The sequence below is a fragment of the Hyla sarda genome, chromosome 2 (genome assembly GCF_029499605.1).
Source record: "Hyla sarda isolate aHylSar1 chromosome 2, aHylSar1.hap1, whole genome shotgun sequence".
Taxonomy (NCBI): Eukaryota; Metazoa; Chordata; class Amphibia; order Anura; family Hylidae; genus Hyla; species Hyla sarda.
Window position 1 is genome coordinate 319,625,734 of NC_079190.1, and position 19,494 is coordinate 319,645,227.

The following is a 19,494-nucleotide window of genomic DNA, read 5'->3' on the forward strand; positions in this document are numbered from 1 at the left end:
GCACCTGCAAAGCCGCTGCAGTTCATTGATTTAAAGCGCCCGCTTTAAATCATTGAACTGCAGCGGCTTATCGGCGTATAACACGCACATAGACTTTAGGCTAAAAATGTTAGCCTAAAAGTGCGTGTTATACGCCGATAAATACGGTAAGTTAATGGTATGGACTTACAGAATGAGAATAAGGTGTCATTTTTACTTAAAAGTAGAAACAGAAGCCGAAGCCCCCAAAAGTTACAAAATGGCAGTTTTTTAAAAATTTTATTTTATAAATTACAACTTTTTTAAGGCAATTAATATGCTTAAAATTTTAATTTCTGATCCCTATAATACTTTTATTTTTCCGTATACAGGGATGTGTGAGGATTTTTTTTGCGCTGTGATCTGTAGTTTTTATTAGTACCATTTATTTTTATTAATTTAGTTTCTAAAGGAAGACTTTCTAAGTCACAGGAGTTTCAGTCAGAATGGGCTTCCCTGCTGCCTTATCTAATTAGTCCTAAATCTAATAAGATTAATATGAGTCCCCATGTATCTTTTCCCCAGCTAGCACCCCAAGTTGTTGTGTGGCTGTGAGAGAACTTTTTGAAAACTACATAAATGTGTTTGGGGTAATGTATGTTTACTTGCAAAACTGTTTTTGTGTATTGCACTACATTAATTGTATACACTGAAGTGAAACAAGAGTGTAAGGGTTAGCATTTGCATTATTGTTGTATTAGCTGAATGATGCCATGGTCATGTGATGATCTCTAACCTATGATTTTGCAAATAAACCTCTATAAGGGTGTGGGAAGAGTCTTTAGTCAAGTCTCATCTGCCAGGGTGGACCCTTCAGTTATGAAGAATGGGCACAATAGGTACACAATAGCAGTAGGTAGGCAACATAACTTCTTTAGTAAAATAATTGTCTTAAAGGGAATATGTCTTCACTATTTTATGCTAAGAGCTGCAGACACAATGGATAGCTATTTGGGTACCTTTTCTGGTCACCTTTTCATTTCTCAGCTAAGTGTCATGGAAGTGGGACTAAGTTGCTTATTTGCCACAGTCTGGCATGACTCCTCACGTGCCCCCACCTCCCAGTCCCTCATTTATCGATGAACAGGGCTTTTTACATCAATACTGTAACGGCTGGGAGGTGAGAGTGAGAGAGGGGAATGCAGGCACTTGAGTAGCTTGGTCCTACCTCCTTAAAGAGTACCTGTCATGATCTTGTTAATTCATAATCCTCCCAGTTCACTGCCCCATCATGATAAACCCCCTCCTGCCTTTATTTTAATTTTTTTGTTTTCTACCTTGATGTTGCTCTGTATTTTCTGCTCAGTCTCACTCCCCAGGGCCCTCCCCAGAAGGTGTGACATCATCTGAAGCTATACAGGGGAGAACTTCCTCCCTCACTCTGCTACACACAGCCCAGAGCAGTTCAGTGTGAGATGAGCTCTGATTTGATAAGGCTGCACACCCCTCTCTCAGCACTCCAGACTGCATTTCCTGATTTTGGACTTTTGCCAGGCCAGCAGGAGTCCAAAGTCTGTGCAAGAGATAGGGGCAAATGTGCTGTGGACAAGTAGGGAGACACTTAGTGGCAGCTTTTTTTTAAACACAAATAAAACAGAAAACATTTTTTTTAATTTTTTTTTAATTAGCTTTAATGACAGTGCCCATTTAACACTTGGCTAAGAAATGTAAATGTAACCTTGTTACCACTGTCAGCTCACAAAAGGTACAGATAAGCTTTTACACTCTAAGAGCTCTACAACCATGTTTGACGCTCTTATCAACATATACAGCTGACAGATTCTATTTAAAGAAGACCTTTCAGTAGAAAAACAGGGGTGTAAATAAGAATATGGCTAGATAAGGATAGTCATCGGTATTCTGTGAATACCTTTTTTTTTAAATCATGCCCAGGTAAATTCAACCCATGTCCACTTTATCAGTCAAATGGGGTAAGTGAGTGCAAATGGGCCTGTGGGCGCCAAATAGGAGGACATAGGGGGAATTTACCTGGACTCTTTGGCTTCTGAAGAATGCCACCTGGGCTTTGGAGCCTTATTTGCATAATAACAAAAATGCTTATATTTTGGCACTCGAAAGGACTGTGGAGATACAAAACAGGTATGCCCAGAATCCCGATGACTAGCTGAGTTTGCTATTGCATTACTTAACTTAAATAAAAATAGGGGGATTGCCCTGCAAAGTGCATCCCTACCCAATCCATTTGGATCCTAGTATACCATGCCGTCTGTAGGCATTTCAGTTTAATGTGTTCTGGATTTCCTCAGGGTAGAAATCTGTCAGGAATCTAAGTTGTAAAAAAGCAGTTGGTATTTCATTAATGGTATCAGCATTTCTTTGAACCTAGCCGGCCGATAGATCCATTCACAATAATCGTGTGATGGTGTGAGTCGGTTTTTATGGCCGGCCAGGAAGTGAAGTGTACTCCTGGCCACGTTACCTGGCTTGAATTCACAATTGCAGCCAACCTGGTGCAATCTTAACTTTTGACATGTCTGTACAACATATGAAATGTGTATATAAATAAAAATAACACTTAAGTGTTCAAAAGACCTAATAGTCAGCAGATGTAAGTGCAACTGGCACTCTCAGATTATTACATAGTTACCTTTCTCCTGCACATACTTGTTATTCTGGACCCTGGTATTATCTCTTGTAATGTATACCATAGGGACATAGGTACATTACAGGATTAAAACCGTGCCTCCTACTTCTATAGCTATCTGTATTGGTCTGGTTTCTGTGGTACCCATAGAAAGAACCATTCCAAATGACACAGTTCATTTACAGGACTTCACTTTCACATGAGTATGGTTTGTTAGAGGTAGCACTGCTGAAGCAGAAACCTGGTCAGAAACAGAACCGAACATTGGGGGGAATTCATCAAGAGTGGTGTAGGTGAACGTCTTTTTACCCCTTAATTCATGTGATGGAAAATGTGTACCTGCACCAGATTTATAAAATGGTGCAGAGCAAGTGATAAATCTGGTGCTGATCAAATTTTTTTACAACAGTAAAAAAAGACTTTTAAAAAATGTTGTCCACAGTCAGTTCTGTAAGCCAAGTCAGGGCTGATGTAGATTGGTGCCTGTTAGCACAGTTGTGACAAAAGATGTGACAAACTGAAAAAGTCGCATATGATGAATTCTTTACCACTGCATGATATCAACTGAAATCATGGTATGTTCCTTTTGAAAAACCTTCTAAAGCAAAAGTCGCAAGGAAAAGTCTCAAAACAGCATCTGAAACAAACTGTGAGACAAATGTACACCACAAAACCAGGGTAAAACCAATTATAAATTCCCCCCATTATCCCCAGGACAGCAGACAGGAAGTGCTAAGCCAAGGGTTGAGGCAGCAGTGCAGTCAAAAGATAGCCAGGAAAGACTAGAAGTACCACAAGTAATGTGTATTAACTAATGTGTGAAGCAGAAGTATAGTCAAGATAAGGACCAGGAGTTATATCACAGTACCAGAAGGGCATGGCAGGAATCTTCATATTCGCCACTTGGCCTAATGCTGTATCTACAAAAACAGGACATTCTTTATGTCTAGAGGAAAGAAGGTTTCTACACGTGCACAGACGGAGTTCTTTTCTGTAAGAGCAGTGAGACTTTGGAATTCTTTGGTGAATAAATGGTTATGGTGAACTCGATAAAGCAGTTCACTGGGGGCCTGGTATGGGGCAATTTGCATTAGCCTCACAAGTTTTTTTTTTTTTGCCTTCCTCTGGATCCACACAGTAGGGGCACAATAGTTATTTTGGCTAAACTTGATAGACCTAATGTTACATTATATAGGCAGAGATTTATAATTGAATTTAGAGCATTTTTTGCTTACATTGCACGTATGAAATTTTTATTTGAAATGGGAAAATGTGGCACACATTCACAAACCCCTTAAAAAACACAGCAAATCCACTCCGGCCCAGGCCTGGCTTACAAAAGTGCCATTAGAAAGCACTTTTAAAAAGAGCCCAAGCTTTCTCCCTCCCCTGCTGCAGGTTCCCCTGCTAATATGGCTCACATGCTCAGTGCCGCTCTACCCCCCCCCCCAACCCCCACACTCCAACAGACACCTGTCACACTAGCGCCGATATTTTGCTCAGCGCAAGCGCTGCTCTACAGACCCATGCGGCAGCACTGCTTCCCTGCACTCCATGGGACCAGGTCGTGCCAAAAATTTACCTGTTGCTGCTGATTACCCTGAGGAAGCACTTTAGAAGCGAAAGGATCGTTGGGGTTGGTAGGTATGGTCTGGCATTCTTGATTAGGCATTGGGCCCTGTTTTTTTTTCTCCATTGACTTATGTTTGTCATAGTCTTATACCGAGGTTTCCTTGCATTCACAACCCGTATTGCCATTTATTTATGTTATTTTTCTGCTTTATGACTTATACCTACCCTTCCATGGTGATTCAGTGCCCTTTCTATGTATATTTTTAACTTTTTGTATTTAATAAAGTATATGGATTTATAATGATTTCATGTTTTTGTGTGCACTGTTTGGTACACATTTTCGGCGTTCCTGCTGATTACTCTGCCACCTCTCCTCTATGTTGCCCGCTCCTCTAGATGCCTGCTCCTGTGGGTGCACGCTGCTCTAAGGATCAATCCAGCCTGAGGGTGAGTGAGTCTGTGGGGAGGGCCTTCTTTGCAGATAGCAGCCGCGCTGACTGTGTGTGTGCGCACTCCCTAGGCTCATTCACAGCCAGTGCGTGCACATGCATAAGCTGTATTGCATACAGTGGAGATTGCCTATACTGGATACCAGCACGCTTTATGGCCAGTATCTGGTATGCTGCAAAATACAGACCAGTCTGTCTGGCTAAAGACAGATGACCCCTAGTGGTGGCTATTTTTAGATAAAATTTCTAGGGAAAATATAATTTTTTTAAAAATAAATCTATCTTGTAAAAAGCCATCATATGACTAGTTCTATAATATATAAAAAGTTTTTAACAATGACAGTGTGTCTTTAAGCTTTCAACTTATTTTTTGTTCATCAGCAAAAAATGCCACAAAAAAAGCCAGAAAAACTTCTACAGCTTTTTTCCTGCATTTTGGCAGTTGTTCTGGCATTTTTGCTGTTATGGGAAAACAGCCAATTTTGTACCCTGTGGCAGTTTTAGACTGCCTCCAGAGTACCACTCTATCGGTCGGAAGCAGGACACCCAGCCCACAGAGTGTTAGAAGGTAAGTAGTGATGCATATATGTTTATGTAAAAAAATATATAGAAAAAGTAAAAAAAAAAAGCATTAATAAAAGTGCATAAGCCTCTACACCAATAAAAAAATAAATCCCCCTCTTTTCCCATTTTCAAAGAAAAATAGGTAAAAATTGTAAATTTCATAAATCAACATATTTGGTATTGCTCGCATGTGGAAATAATGAAAATATTAAAATATATTGTTAAGAGTTACGGCAAGGAGAAAAAAACATTTAAAAGTAAAAACTCATTTTCAGTGCCCTTAAGGCCAAAATGGTTAAGATGACGCATGCGTAGAGCATATCTATTTCTGGTGTGATGCGTCTTGTCATGCGCTGTAAACTTTGACAGTGGCATGTAAATTACACCAAACAAAATGTCAGAAATTAACTGCAAGCTGGGCCATATAAACATACAACCCGAGAAGAAAGAAGGAACCAACCATAAAGAAATACAAAAATGAACAAATTTTATTTATATCACACATATTTCTATCACAATCATAGAGAGGAATGGAGGCACGGCTTAAAGATGACTAGGTGGTGATGGTGGCAGATAAACTAATAGACATGTACAAACTGCTGCGCACAGAGATATATAAGATACAAATACCCATGTTACAAATTGAGTATAGAGAGGGGCCCCCTGATGAAAACTTTGAGCAAAATGTACATTGGGGTATTTAGTCATTTCTAAGCCTTGTCTCAATGCCTCCAATCCTTGCTATCCTTTTTTATGTGTATGTATGTATATATATATATATATATATATATATATATATATGTGTGTATATATATTATCAATAAAATGTGTTAACTTTTTTGTATTTCTTTGTGGTTTGTTCTTTATTTTTATTTTTTTGGAAAGGCAAGCAATGGTTAATAGCTGACGATGGAGAGCACTCCATGCTAGCTAGTGGTTACTGAAAGTAGCAGGGTGCCGCCATGTGAAGAGCGGACTTGAGTCCTGAGCCGTCTTCATATTTTCTTAACAACCTAATGGTGAAAATAGGTGTGTTGTTAGGGGGTTAAAGAATGTAAAACAACTGTCAGTTCCACTGATATCATGTATGTGTGATATGTATGTATATGTGTACAAAAAGTACAACTATTCCAACCTGATTAATTGCAAAGAGGGCACCAGTCAGGTTGGTGTTGTGTCAAAGACAATATATTATGGACCATTTGGTCAGTCATCTGGGCAAAAAGCCCTTAGATGGCACGTTGTCATTAAAACTTTAAAGATTTGCCACACATTGTGGTTGTATTGCAGTTTTTGTTGTAATTTTCTGAAAGACATTATTTGCAATAATCCCTGGCACAAATATGTGCAAAACCTGCACATGGTAACATGACCATGTGTGTGCAGGCTCTGTTACTGTTGAAGGACCTGTGCAAATAAAGTCACATGGTCATATTTGCACAGGTCTTAAAGGGGTTATCCACCATAAGGGGATTTTAGTACATACCTGGCAGGCAGTAATGGGCATGCTTAGGAAGGATGTGCGGTTGTCTTGAGGCTAAATGGCCATGTCATGAGATTACTATAACACTGTGGCTAACTTTTTGTGAAATAGTATTTCCTGTTTGACTTTTCTTTTTTTGACTACAAATCCCAAAATTCAATTTTCTTCCCTTCCTCACTCTCACACATCAGCCACCCCACCCATTGAAACATAAATGAGCTGCATCCATTCAAAGACCTGTGGTTTTCAATCAGAATGCCTACAGCTGTTGCAGATTGATCTCTCTCCCACCAAGTGATTCCTCCACCCATTGAAGCAGACACGCTCCCTGTCATCAGCTGACTAGTGAGTCAGGTCTCGGCCGCATTGCAAGCTGGGAAAAATCTGAGACAACAGTCATTTTGTAAGCTTTAAAAAAATTAATATTGGAGTGAGAATCACAGAAGAATTGTGAGAAAACCGTCACACACAGGTACAGAAACTATATTATGAACTACACTGACTTTACAGCCCCTGCAGCAGAGTCAAATAAAAAAAAATTCTGGAATACCCCTTTAACCCCTTAAGGACGCAGGACATACTCAAACGGCCCCTTTTCTAAGTCCTTAAGGACTCAGGACATTTGAGTACGTCCTGTGAAATCCCGGCCCCCCGCCGCTAGCCGGAGGGGAGCCGGTGCCCGATGCCTGCTGAAATCGTTCAGCAGGCATCGCGGCATATCGCCCAGGGGGGTCATGATGACCCCCCATGTCGGCGATGGCCGCAGATCGCTGGACAATTCAGCCCAGCGATCTGCGGCGGATTCCGGGTCAATTGGGTCTCCAGTGACCCGGTGACCCAGAATTACAGGCTGTTCGGGGCCGTCTCTGATGGCCTCGAACAGCCATAGCCAGCAGGGGTGAGGTGGCACTGGTGCCACCTCACGATCGCCCTGATTCGTCGGCCAGTTTACCGGCCGACCAATCAGGGCACCTGCTGCGGGTGTCACTCCCGCAACCCACTCCGCCCCTCTTCCAGAGGACGTGATCGGGTGCGGGAAGAGGCCCCCGGCAGCTGGGGACCCCGATCCCCTGCATCAATGTTGGGATCGGGGCCCCAGGAGCGGCGGCGGCGAGGGACTGACCTGCAGAGGCGGCGTGGATCAGCAGTTGGAGATGAGTGACAGCATCCTGCTGTTGCTTAGCAACAGCTCCCAGCATGCAAAAAGGGCATGCTGGGAGCTGTAGTTAAGCAACAGCAGGAGGCAGATCACCACAACTCCCAGCATTCCATTGTGGGCATGCTGGGACTTATAGTTTTGCAACAGCTGGAGGCACATTTTTTCTATGGAAAAGTGTACCTTCAGCTGTTGTATAACTACAACTCCCAGCTTGCACAAAGAGCTAAAGTGCATGCTGGGAGTTGTAGTGGTGCATCTGCTGGTTGCATTACTACAACTCCCAACATGCCTGTTGGCTGTCGGTGACTGCTGAGAGTTGTAGTTTTGAAACAGCTGAAGGCACACTGGTTGTGAAACTCAGTTTTTTTTTTTTTACCTAACTCAGTGTTTCACGACCGGTGTGCCTCCAGCTATGGCAAACTACAACTCCCAGTAAGTATCCGGCTGCAAGTTTGATCTGCGGCAAATTTTCTGCCGCAGCTCAAACTGCCAGCGAGAAACAACTGTAAACCCCCGCCCGTGCGACTGTACCCTAAAAACACTACACTACACTAACACAAAATAAAATAAAAAGTAAGAAACACTACATATACACATACCCCTACACAGCCCCCCTCCCCAACAAAAATGAAAAACGTCTGGTACGCCACTGTTTCCAAAACGGAGCCTCCAGCTGTTGCAAAACAACTACTCCCAGTATTACCAGACAGCCACTGACTGTCCTTGCATGCTGGAAGTTTTACAAAAGCTGGAGGAACCCTGTTTGGTAATCACTGGCGTAGAATACCCCTATGTCCACCCCTATGCAAGTCCCTAATTTAGGCCTCAAATGCGCATGGCGCTCTCACTTTGGAGCCCTGTCGTATTTCAAGGCAACAGTTTAGGGTCACATATGGGGTATCGCCGTACTCGGGAGAAATTGTGTTACAAATTTTGGGGGTATTTTCTGCTTTTACCCTTTTTATAAATGTAAAATTTTTGTGAAAACAAGCATTTTAGGTGAATTTTTTTTTCTTTTTTACATATGCAAAAGTCTTGAAACACCTGTGGGGTATAAAGGTTCACTTACCCCTTGTTACGTTCCCCGAGGGGTCTAGAAATTGAGAAATTGGGCTTCAAATTTTGGGGGGTATTTTCTGCTATTACCCTTTTAAAAAATGTAAAACTTTTGGGAAACCAAGCATTTTAGGAAAAAAAAATTTTTTTTTTACATATGCAAAAGTCGTGAATCACCTGTGTATATAATCGGCAGCCCTATATAATCGGAACCTGTTAATCTGTAACAAGCCTACATACAGTGAAAGGCACGGGACAATTAATCACTGTCTGTTGTTTCATGAAAATACGTTTTCCAAGTGTACTGTAGCGCATTTCTTTTGCCCTCATACGTGCATACCACATACCTACATCTAAGTAGTTCACTTTTTTGTTCCCTTTAATCTGTAACAAGCCTATATACAGTGAAAGGCCAGGGAAAACTAATCACTGGCTGTTGTTTTATGAAAATAAGTTTTCCAAGTGTACTGTAGCGCATTTTTCTGCCCTCCTAAGTGCATACCGCATAACTTCATCTAAGTAGTGTACTATTTTGTACTTGTTAATCGGTCAAGGGCCTAGATAATGTGAAAGGTCAGCCAATAGAACACATCTGCTGCTGTTCTAGACAAGTACTGTTTTAAGTGTAGTGAAGTGTATTGTACTCCCCTCATATACGCAATATGTATGTCAGGAAGAGTATTGCCAGGATGTGCACAGAGGAGTGGCAGAGGCCTAAATTTATCAAGTGCAGGCAGAGGTCGCAGCAGAGTAGGGGTGTGTGGCAGACAGAGTCGCAGCGAGAGGTCGGAGCTTTCGGTGTCAGCTAGCAGTCGTGTCGCGACCTGCAACCCAGCAGCCGTGATTGATCGGTTCACTCGGTCTTCCACTTCATCTGAAGTGACATCCCACACCCCCAGTCAACAGTCGGTGGGTTCCTCACACTCAACCCTCAGTTGGCATGGCCCTCATGCTGCTGCCACCTCCAAGCTCTCATTCTGCTTCTCTATGGTCTCCTCATGCTAATGCTACCACCTCCACGTCATTGTGCCACCATTTGGTCTCCTCATGCTGATGCTACCACCTCCAGGCTCTGTCGTTGTGCCGCCATATGGTCTCCTCATGCTGATGCTGCCAGCTCCTGGCTCTCTCATTCTGCTGCTCTATGGTCTCCTCATGCTAATGCTACCACCTCCACGCTCTGTCATTGTGCCACCATATGGTCTCCTCATGCTATTGCTACCACCTCCAGGCTCTGTCGTTTTGCCTCCATATGGTCTCCTCATGCTGATGCTCCCACCTCCAGGCTCTCTAATTGTGCTGCTCTATGGTCTCCTCATGCTGATGCTGCCACCTCCAGGCTCTAGAATTGTGCTGCTCTATGATCTCCTTATGCTGATGCTACCACCTCCAGGCTCTCTCATTGTGCTGCCATGGATACTGCTGAAAATAATTAAGGTGCTGGTCCCCAGTTTCAGAAATTCCTTGCATTAGGGTCATTTTCAGGACTCCTGATGCCACCTCCAGGCTGTGCCATTCAGCTACTATATGTATCCTCATGCTTCAGCCACCTCCAGGCTGTGCCATTCAGACACTATATAGGCTCCTTATGCTTTCCCCCACCTCCAGGCTGTGTTATTCAGCCAATATATTGTTTTCTGATGCTGCTGGGACTGTCTTGGATATTACCTACAATTTTTTTTATGGTAGCACTAGCAAACATACATGCTCAATAAAGATTTCAACATTGATCTTTTAATGTTAGGGGTTGTGAAGCCCTCTTATGTACACATCCTGCTGCCTGATCCAGGCTGCGTGTTTCAGGAACTATTTGGCTTACTGATGCTGCTGGGCTTGTGCTTAAATCTTTTGGATATTAGCACTAGCTAACATACATGTTCTATACAGATTTCAATATTCACCTTTTAATGTTAGGGGTTATTAAGCCCTCTTGTGTACTTCTGCTTCTGTCTGATCCAGGCTGTGTGTTTCAGCAACTATATGGTTTAGTGATGCTGCTGGGCCTGTGCCTAAAATTTTTTGATGTTAGCACTAGCTAACACACATTTTCTATACAGATTTCAACATTAACATAATGTTAGGGGTTGTGAAGCCCTCTTGTAAACTCATGCTGATGCCTGCTCCAGGCTGTGTGTTTCAGGAACTACTTGGCTTAGTGTTGCTGCTGGGCTTGGGCCTTAAATCTTTAGATGTTAGCACTAGCTTACATAAATGCTTAATTGAGATTTTAACAATGATCTTTCAGTCTTAGGAGTTATGAAACCCTCTTGTGCACTCCTGCTGCTGACTGCTCCTGTCTGCGTCATTCAGCAACTACATTATTTAGTGATGCTGCTGGGCCAAGGACATTAAATATATATGTTTATGGTAGCACTAGGTACCATACATCCTCAATGGAAATTTCAAAATGCATTTACTATTCTGAGAGATTGTGAGGCCCTTTTGTCTCCTCATCTGCCGCCAACTCCAGGCTGTGCCATTCAGACACTATATGGTCTCCTCATGCTTCAGCCACCTCCAGACTGTGGCATTCAGCCACTATATGGTCTCCATATATTGAGTGTGGCTGAACATCTGGCCATCCTTGAGTTACTCTCCCAGCATTATTGCCATGTTGATACCAGACCAGTAATAAAAGGAATATTGCCAAGGACTAGCAGAAACAGGGAACTGTGGATACTGACCCCTGGCTGTTGGAATTGACTGACTATCCCGGGTGGTAGATTTACCATTTTGAAGTCCCTCAGTTCCAGTAGGCTTTCATTCTTTGTTGTGGTTCTTCAGTCGCAGAATTAAGTTGTATCATGTTTTCCTGTACCTCCGATGAGCTAATGTCACTGGAACACACAATACTCACATTGTCATCTAATGAAGGATCCTTTTCTTCAGAGAACGTATCTATCATTTTATTATTTTGAATGTCTGGTGGTATTCTGACAATTTCTGATTATAAAGGAATTTTGTAATCTGGGGCACAGGTAAAAATAAGTATTTTAAAGCATACTGTAACACATTTTTCTGCCCTCATTAGTGCATACCACATACCTACATCTAAGTAGTGTACTATTTTGTACCTGTTAATCTGTCAAGGGTCTATATACTGTGAAAGGACAGCCAATAGTACACACCTGCTGCTGTTCTAGACAAATACTGTTTTAAGCAAACTGAAGCATATGGTACTCCCCTCATATACGCAATAAGTATGTCAGGCAGAATAGTGAAATTACCTGCTGCTGTTCTAGACAAATACTGTTTTAAGTGAACTGAAGTGTATTGTACTCCCCTCATATACGCAATAAGTATGTTAGGCAGAGTAGTGAAATTTCAATTACTAAATCCATGATATCAATTTCAAAATCTTAAATTTAAATGTAAAAATCATGGATTTCAATGGTCTCGTCAAGCTGCTGCCAACTCCAGGCTGTGCCATTCAGACACTATATGGTCTCCTCATGCTTCAGCCAACTCCAGGCTATGTCAGTCAGCCAATTTATGGTTTACTGATGCTGCTGGGCCTGGGAATAATTTTTTTTTGTTCCAGTAGAACTAGCTACCCAAATTCTTCAGTTTAAATTTCAAAGTTCATCTTTTTTCTTAGGGGTTGTGATTCCCTGGGGTCTCCTCATGCTAAAGCCAACTCCAGGCTGTGGCAGACTTCATGGGCTCCTTATGCTTTCCCCACCTCCAGGCTGTGTCACCAAGCCAATATATCATTTTATGATGCTACTGGGACTGGGATATTAACTCCAAATATGTTATGGTAGCACTAGCTAACATAAGTGCTTAATTGAGATTTCAAGCTTGATCTTTCAATATAAGGGGTTATGAAACCCTCTTGGGTATTGCTGATGTCTGCTTCTTACTGCTCCTGTGTCTTTCAGGAATTACTTGGCTTGCTAATGCTTCTGGGCTTGGGCCTTACATTTTTGGATGTTTAGCACTAGCTAAATACATGCTTAATAGAAATTTCAACATTGATCTTTCAATGTAAGGGGTTATGAAACCCTCTGGTTTACTGCCGATGCCTGCTCCTGACTGCTCCTTTGTCTTTCCGGAACTACTTGGCTTACTGATGTTTCTGGGATTGGGCCTTAAATTTTTAGATGTTAAACACTAGCTAAATACATGCTGAACCCCTTAAAGACCAAGCCCATTTTCACTGTAGGACCAGAGCGTTTTTTGCACATCTGACCACTGTCACTTTAAGCATTAATAACTCTGGGATGCTATTACTTTTCATTCTGATTCCGAGACTGTTTTTTCGTGACATATTCTACTTTATGATAGTGGTAATTTTTTGTCGATACTTGCATCATTTCTTGGCAAAAAAATCCAGAATTTGATGAAAACTTTGAAAGTCTCTGCTTGTAAGGAAAATAGACATTCCAAATAAATTATATATTGATTCACATATACAATATGTCTACTTTATGTTTGCATCATAAAGTTGACATGTTTTTACTTTTGGAAACATCAGAGGGCTTCAAAGTTCATCAGCAATTTTGCAAAATCGGAATTTTTATGGGACCTGTTCAGTTTTGAAGTGGATTTGAAGGGCCTTCATATTAGAAATACCCCACAAATGACCCCATTATAAAAACTGCACCCCTTAAAGTATTCAAAATGACATTCATTAAGTGTGTTAACCCTTTAGGTGTTTCACAGGAATAGCAGCAAAGTGAAGGAGAAAATTCAAAATCTTCCTTTTTTACACTCGCATGTTCTTGTAGACCCAGTTTTAGAATTTTTACAAGGGGTAACAGGAGAAAAAGCCCCCCAAAATTTGTAACCAAATTTCTCTCGAGTAAGGAAATACCTCATATGTGTATGTCAAGTGTTCGGCGGGCGCAGTAGGGGGCTCAGAAGGGAAGGAGCAACAATGGGATTTTGGAGAGTGAATTTTGCTGAAATGGTTTTTGGAGGGCATGTCGCATTTAGGAAGCCCCTATGGTGCCAGAACAGCAGAAAAAACCCTCACATGGCATACCATTTTGGAAACTACACCCCTCAAGGCAGGTAACAAGGGGTCCAATGAGCCCTAACAGCCCACAGATGTTTGACGACTTTTCGTTAAAGTCGGATACGTAAAGGAAAAAAAATTTTTTTTTCACTAGAGTGCAGTCTTTCCCCCCAAATTTACCATTTTTATAAAAGGATAATGGGAGAAAATGCCCCCCAAAATTTATAACCCCATCTCTTCTGAGCATGGAAGTACCCCATGTTAGGACGTAAAATGCTCTGTGGGCGAACTACAATGCTCAGAAGAGAAGGAGTCACATCTGGCTTTTGGAATGCAAATTTTGCTGAAATGGTTTTTGGGGTCATGTCGCCTTTAGGAAGCCCCTATGGTGCCAGAACAGCAAAAAAACAAACAAACAAACAAAAAAAACACATGGCATACTATGTTGGAAACTACACCCCTCAAGGAACATAAAAAGGGGTAGAGGGAGCCTTAACACCTCACAGGTCTTTGATGACTTTTTGTTAAAGTTGGATGTGTAATAAAACTTTTCACTAAAATGCAGTTTTCCCCCCAAATTTTAAATTTTTACAAGGGGTAATAGGAGAAAATGCCCCCCAAAATTTGTAACTCCATTTCTTTTTAGTATGGAAATACCCCATGTGTGGACGTCTAGTGCTCTGCTGGCGCACTACAATGCTCAGAAGAGAAGGAGCGCCATGTGCGTTTACAAAGCCCCCGTGGTGCCAGAACAGTGGACCCCCCCATACGCGGCCTTCAATTCCAATCTGGTTCTCCCCCCCAAAAGCCCAATGGCGCTCCCTCTCATCTAAGCATTGTAGTGCACTACCACATATGAGGTATAATTTTGGCTGGCTTTTTTCCTATTTTCCCTTGTGAAAATGAAAAATTTAGGGTAACACCAGCTTTCTAGTGAAATTTTTTAATGAAAATTCTTTAAACACCTGTGGGGTGTTAAGGCTCACTATACCCCTTGTTAAGTTCTGTGAGGGGTGTAGTTTCCAAAATGGGGTAACATATGGTTATTTTTTTTTTTGCGTTTATGTCAGAACTGCTGTAAAATCAGCCACCCTTGTGCAAATCACCAATTTAGGCCTCAAATGTACATAGTTCGCTCTCACTCCTGAGCCTTGTGCGCCCGCAGAGCTTTTACACCCACATATAGGGTATTTCCGTACTTAGGAGAAATTATGTTACAAATTTTGGAGTTCTGTTTTTCCTTTTACCGCTTGTGAAAATAAAAAGTATGGGGCAACACCAGCATGTTAGTGTAAATTTTGAAATTTTTTTTTACACTAACAGGCTGGTGTAGCCCCCAACTGTTCCTTTTCATAAGGGGTAAAAGGAGAAAAAGACCCCCAAAATTTGTAACGCAATTTCTCTGGAGTACGGAAATACCCCATATGTGGCCCTAAACTGTTTCCTTGAAATACGATAGGGCTCCGAAGAGAGCGAGAGCACATGCGCATTTGAGGACTAAATTAGGGATTGCATGGGGGTGGACATATAATGATATTCTACACCAGTGATTCCCAAACAGGGTGCCTCCAGCTGTTGCTAAACTCCCAGCATGCTGGGATTTTCAGATTTACAACATCTGGAGGGCTACAGTTTAGAGACCACTGCACAGTGATCTCCAAACTGTGGCCCTCCAGTTGTTGCAAAACTACAAATCCCAGTGTTAGGTTCGACCCCAAAAGGTTGAGACGTCTTCTGTCGGCGGATTCCCAATAGTGCGTGGAAAGCCTGTAAGGGGCTGCAGTCACCCAACTTTCCTTCCAACGCTACCTGCCACACAAATCAAGTCACAGGCACAAGAGCTGTCTCTGTAAGATGAGGGCAGAACTGGTCTAGCCCTCTTTTCAAGTGTATTTTATATAGCCCATTTTCAATAAGGCACGCGCAGTAAACTTTACATTGTACAAACATAGGAAATCATAAATCTTTTGCATAGTAAGAAGAAAGTTGAAACAAAGATATATAGCTTAAGCTGCAATATAATGAACCATTGTTTCTAGAAAAAAAGATTGTCTGCATTCTTGAAGATAAGGTGCCCATCGTCTCTAGTTCATAAGTTCAGGAGTTAATTATGTAGAAAAAAAACAAGAAAGATAGAATGCAGTTACTTAGACAGAGAATATCATGTCTTTTAATACAAAATGGATTCTCTTAACACAAAATGGACTCTCCTTTACCCAATTCCATCATTTCCCCCTTTGACATCATCATCTGAAAGAACTGGATCCTCCAGGTCAGGTGTATAGCAGGTCTTTCCTCAGGTACTATCCCATACCGCGAGTTGTCCGAGGGAACCAAGTCTTCTTAAATTGGCTCCATCCCCTGAGTAATGGACTGACATCCTCACCAGGAAGAGTGTTTCAGGTGTGATGTAAATCTAGAAACAAAAGGAAAAGAGAGGAGACATGAGAACCTGGAAACAAATGCTGATCATTATTTCTTCTACATCCTGGGAAAACAGCATAACATGTTTATGTTAACCCATACATTTGAAGTAAACAATATTCAGTATTTACTGATTCTATTTTTACAGCGACTTATGCATATCATCAAAAGCTTTATAACTAGATAAGATAAAAGAATAACAACTGCGACTTGTAATATAAAGTGTAAGGCACCTCCTATCCATCCACCAATACCTTTCAACCAGGTAGCTGGGTTCATTATGGAGAAAGTGTCTCCCCACCATTTAACTTTATTTTTGTCATTGTCTTTAGCGTACAGTTCCCTTCGTTTTTGTATGTTTTCAAGTTGGTGGTGCATCTGGATGGTACTTGTGGTGTCTACATAGTGACAACAAGTGGGGCCTATAATCTGGCACATTCACCCTTGAGCAGCTGTAAGGTAATCAAGTAAAACTATTGTGTGCTGGTTAGTCACTAACATCAGCTGATTTTGTACAGACACAGAGGTGTTAGTGATTTCCAGAATGTCATATATTTGGTCGTCAAGGTAGTTAGTGGCCTCAACTAACTTGTCCCACATTTGCATCATCATGGGGTATACAAAGAGAGTGCTGAAGAGTTTATTTGCTGTTCCCATTTGAACTACGTGTGGTCTTCCATTTTCTCTTTCCTTGTTGTCTGCTGCTCTCTGGTATAGCATGTGTCTTGGGACTGCTCTCATGTCAACATCTTTGTTGGGTATCACAAAAGTGGAGGGAGTGAGTCTGGCTAGGGTGCATGTACCATTAACCCCTACTGGAAACCACTTGTAGGCCCCCCTTCCACATACCCAATATATGTCTCTTGGGAGTTCCCAATATGAGGAATGTTGATTTATCAGTTTATTAACTATGTCAATCAGTCTTGAGGCGTTAGTCATGTAGCCCCATCCGGGTTTCTGTCCTAATGTACCACAGTAACCTACATCTGGGTTATTACATGTTGGGTCATAGGGCTGGTAATATGAGGATTCACTATATTTTTGATGTCCTGTCATGTTATGACACTCTTCTCCGGTAACTTGAGGAAAAAGTGTATTATTCAGCCAGTTTTTGTCATGTAAGCACCGCTCTATTTGACTAGGCTTAAATGTATCAGTACTTACAGATGTTCTGCTAAAACTGACCTTTATCCCCTGTGTGGGTATTCGTCCTAGGTCTAATATTTGTGTGACTTCACGTGCTACCCAGGAGCCCCCCTTAAAGGTTAGTATCTGCTGTGGTCATTGTCCAAAACTGCTCAGGTTTCCCTGCCACCAGGGTTGCCCAATCTACCCCACTATTGGAATCCCCACTGAAGTGTTCCAATTTTTTTGTGTACCGTGACGTGTTGCTTGCTAATGTGTCAAAGCAATCCCCCTGGAAAAATCTCATGTGGTGGTACAGGGATAGCCAAATAAGGTATACTCTGGGCAGATGTAGGAGCATGTGTGCATATCCAGCAATCTTTCACTGTGAGATTTTGTGCCAACATTAAGTGGTGTTTCAAGAATTTGTTGTCTGGATGCTTTTCTGTAAGGTTGTGATGTAACATATTAGACAGTTAAACAGAAACCAAGGTATTGTCATGGTCAGATACAGCCCTCTTGCAGTGTGATGCATGAATCCAGTTGGCTTTTCCTTGCAGCTTGACTGATGTTGCTGTAATCAAGAGAACTTGATATGGTCCTTCAAATTGGGGCTCGAGGGGCTTCCTGGTATGTTTCTTCACATACACGTAGTCTCCAGGCTGTAGTGTGTGAGTTCCTTCAATGATGTCCGGATCTGGGAAGGAAAGACAACACTTGCCCACATGTTAGTTTCGGATACTTTCACAAGAACTGCACATATGAGGACAGATTCTCATACTAGTGTTATAACTGTAATACATCCTCCCCATGGGGTAGGCCTCAGGTCAGCTTAAAGAGATCAACACACACCAAGACAAACACATAGCCTGAACAAGGGGTCAAGCTTATGTAATCTACCTGGACTCTCTAGAGCAGACAGAGTGGCTTTGGGTATACTTTCAGGGGGCTGGTATAGTACTCCCTGGATTGTATAAAACACAGGTCATACAGGCTTGAAGAAAAGCTACTACGGTAGTTGAGATGCCAGGGGCTATCCAGGATTTGTCTATGACTTGCAGCATGGCCCCTTTGGACGAATGTATTTTACCATGTATTACTTGGACTATCATTGGGGACAGAGTTCTAGGCAGGCAGACTTTTGCAGAAGTCCCCCATGTGCCGTCTTTCCTCCTCTGTCCCTTAACATCCTCCAAGATTCTTTTTACAGCAACATCTGCCTGCTGTGAAGGTTTTTTTTTTTTTCCATGCTCAACCTTCACGTCTCTGACAGATATCACTGGCAGTGCGGCAACTGCCTCTGTAGTGGTGTCAGCCAACTCATTATTTTTGGCAAGTACCAGTCTTAGTATGGGCCCTAATTCTGACAATTCCCACCTCCTCTGACATTAGCAGCCCCTCCATGCATCTTTTATTGGTCTGCCTGAAGAGGTGAGAAAAGTCTTTCAGATAAGTCTGTTAGTGGTTTTACCCCAGCCAAGTCTGTAAGCTCCAGTTCGTGCAGCCAACTCATTACCTTTCTGCCATGGGCAACCAGGTAGAGTTGTTTAGTTCTTTTGACTACTTGGTGTCATGCAGAATGCATACCCCATCATGTGAGAACCCTGCTGTCTCCTGTAACATTAACTCTATACAGGCATTCATCATCATTATTATAAACAGAGTTTGTAATCTTCTCCTCCCTCCTCTTCCCCCTTGGATATTCTCCAGCAGAGAGAGATGGATCCAAGGTTAGGAGTGTGATAGAGACAGAACAGCTTGTTACTACAAGTGAAACAAGCACAAAAGGGAGAGGAATAAAAAAAAAGTAAGACAGCTATCAATGCCGCTCTCACACAGAAAGTCTTGAGAGACACAGGAAAAAATGAGGGGGCTGCCCCCCCCCCTTCTGCAGCGTCACTGAAAGCTCTGTCAGCTTTGTTTACAGACCATAAGAAACTCAAAAATACAAATTTAGAAAAAGGGGATTCACATAGTAATAAATCACAGATCACATGACAACTAGTCACCAGGCTATGTCTTGTAAAATACAAGAGTGTTAAAACAGAACAGCATAAGCAAGAAGAGGCAAGGGTTAAA

General features: G+C 42.0%; 1 protein-coding gene across 1 annotated transcript in view; it reads right to left on the minus strand.

The window, feature by feature from the left end:
* Positions 1-19,494, minus strand: part of LOC130356371 (acidic mammalian chitinase-like) — a 66,649-nt gene that overhangs the window by 18,693 nt on the left and 28,462 nt on the right. The gene's annotated exons all lie outside the window — the stretch shown is intronic.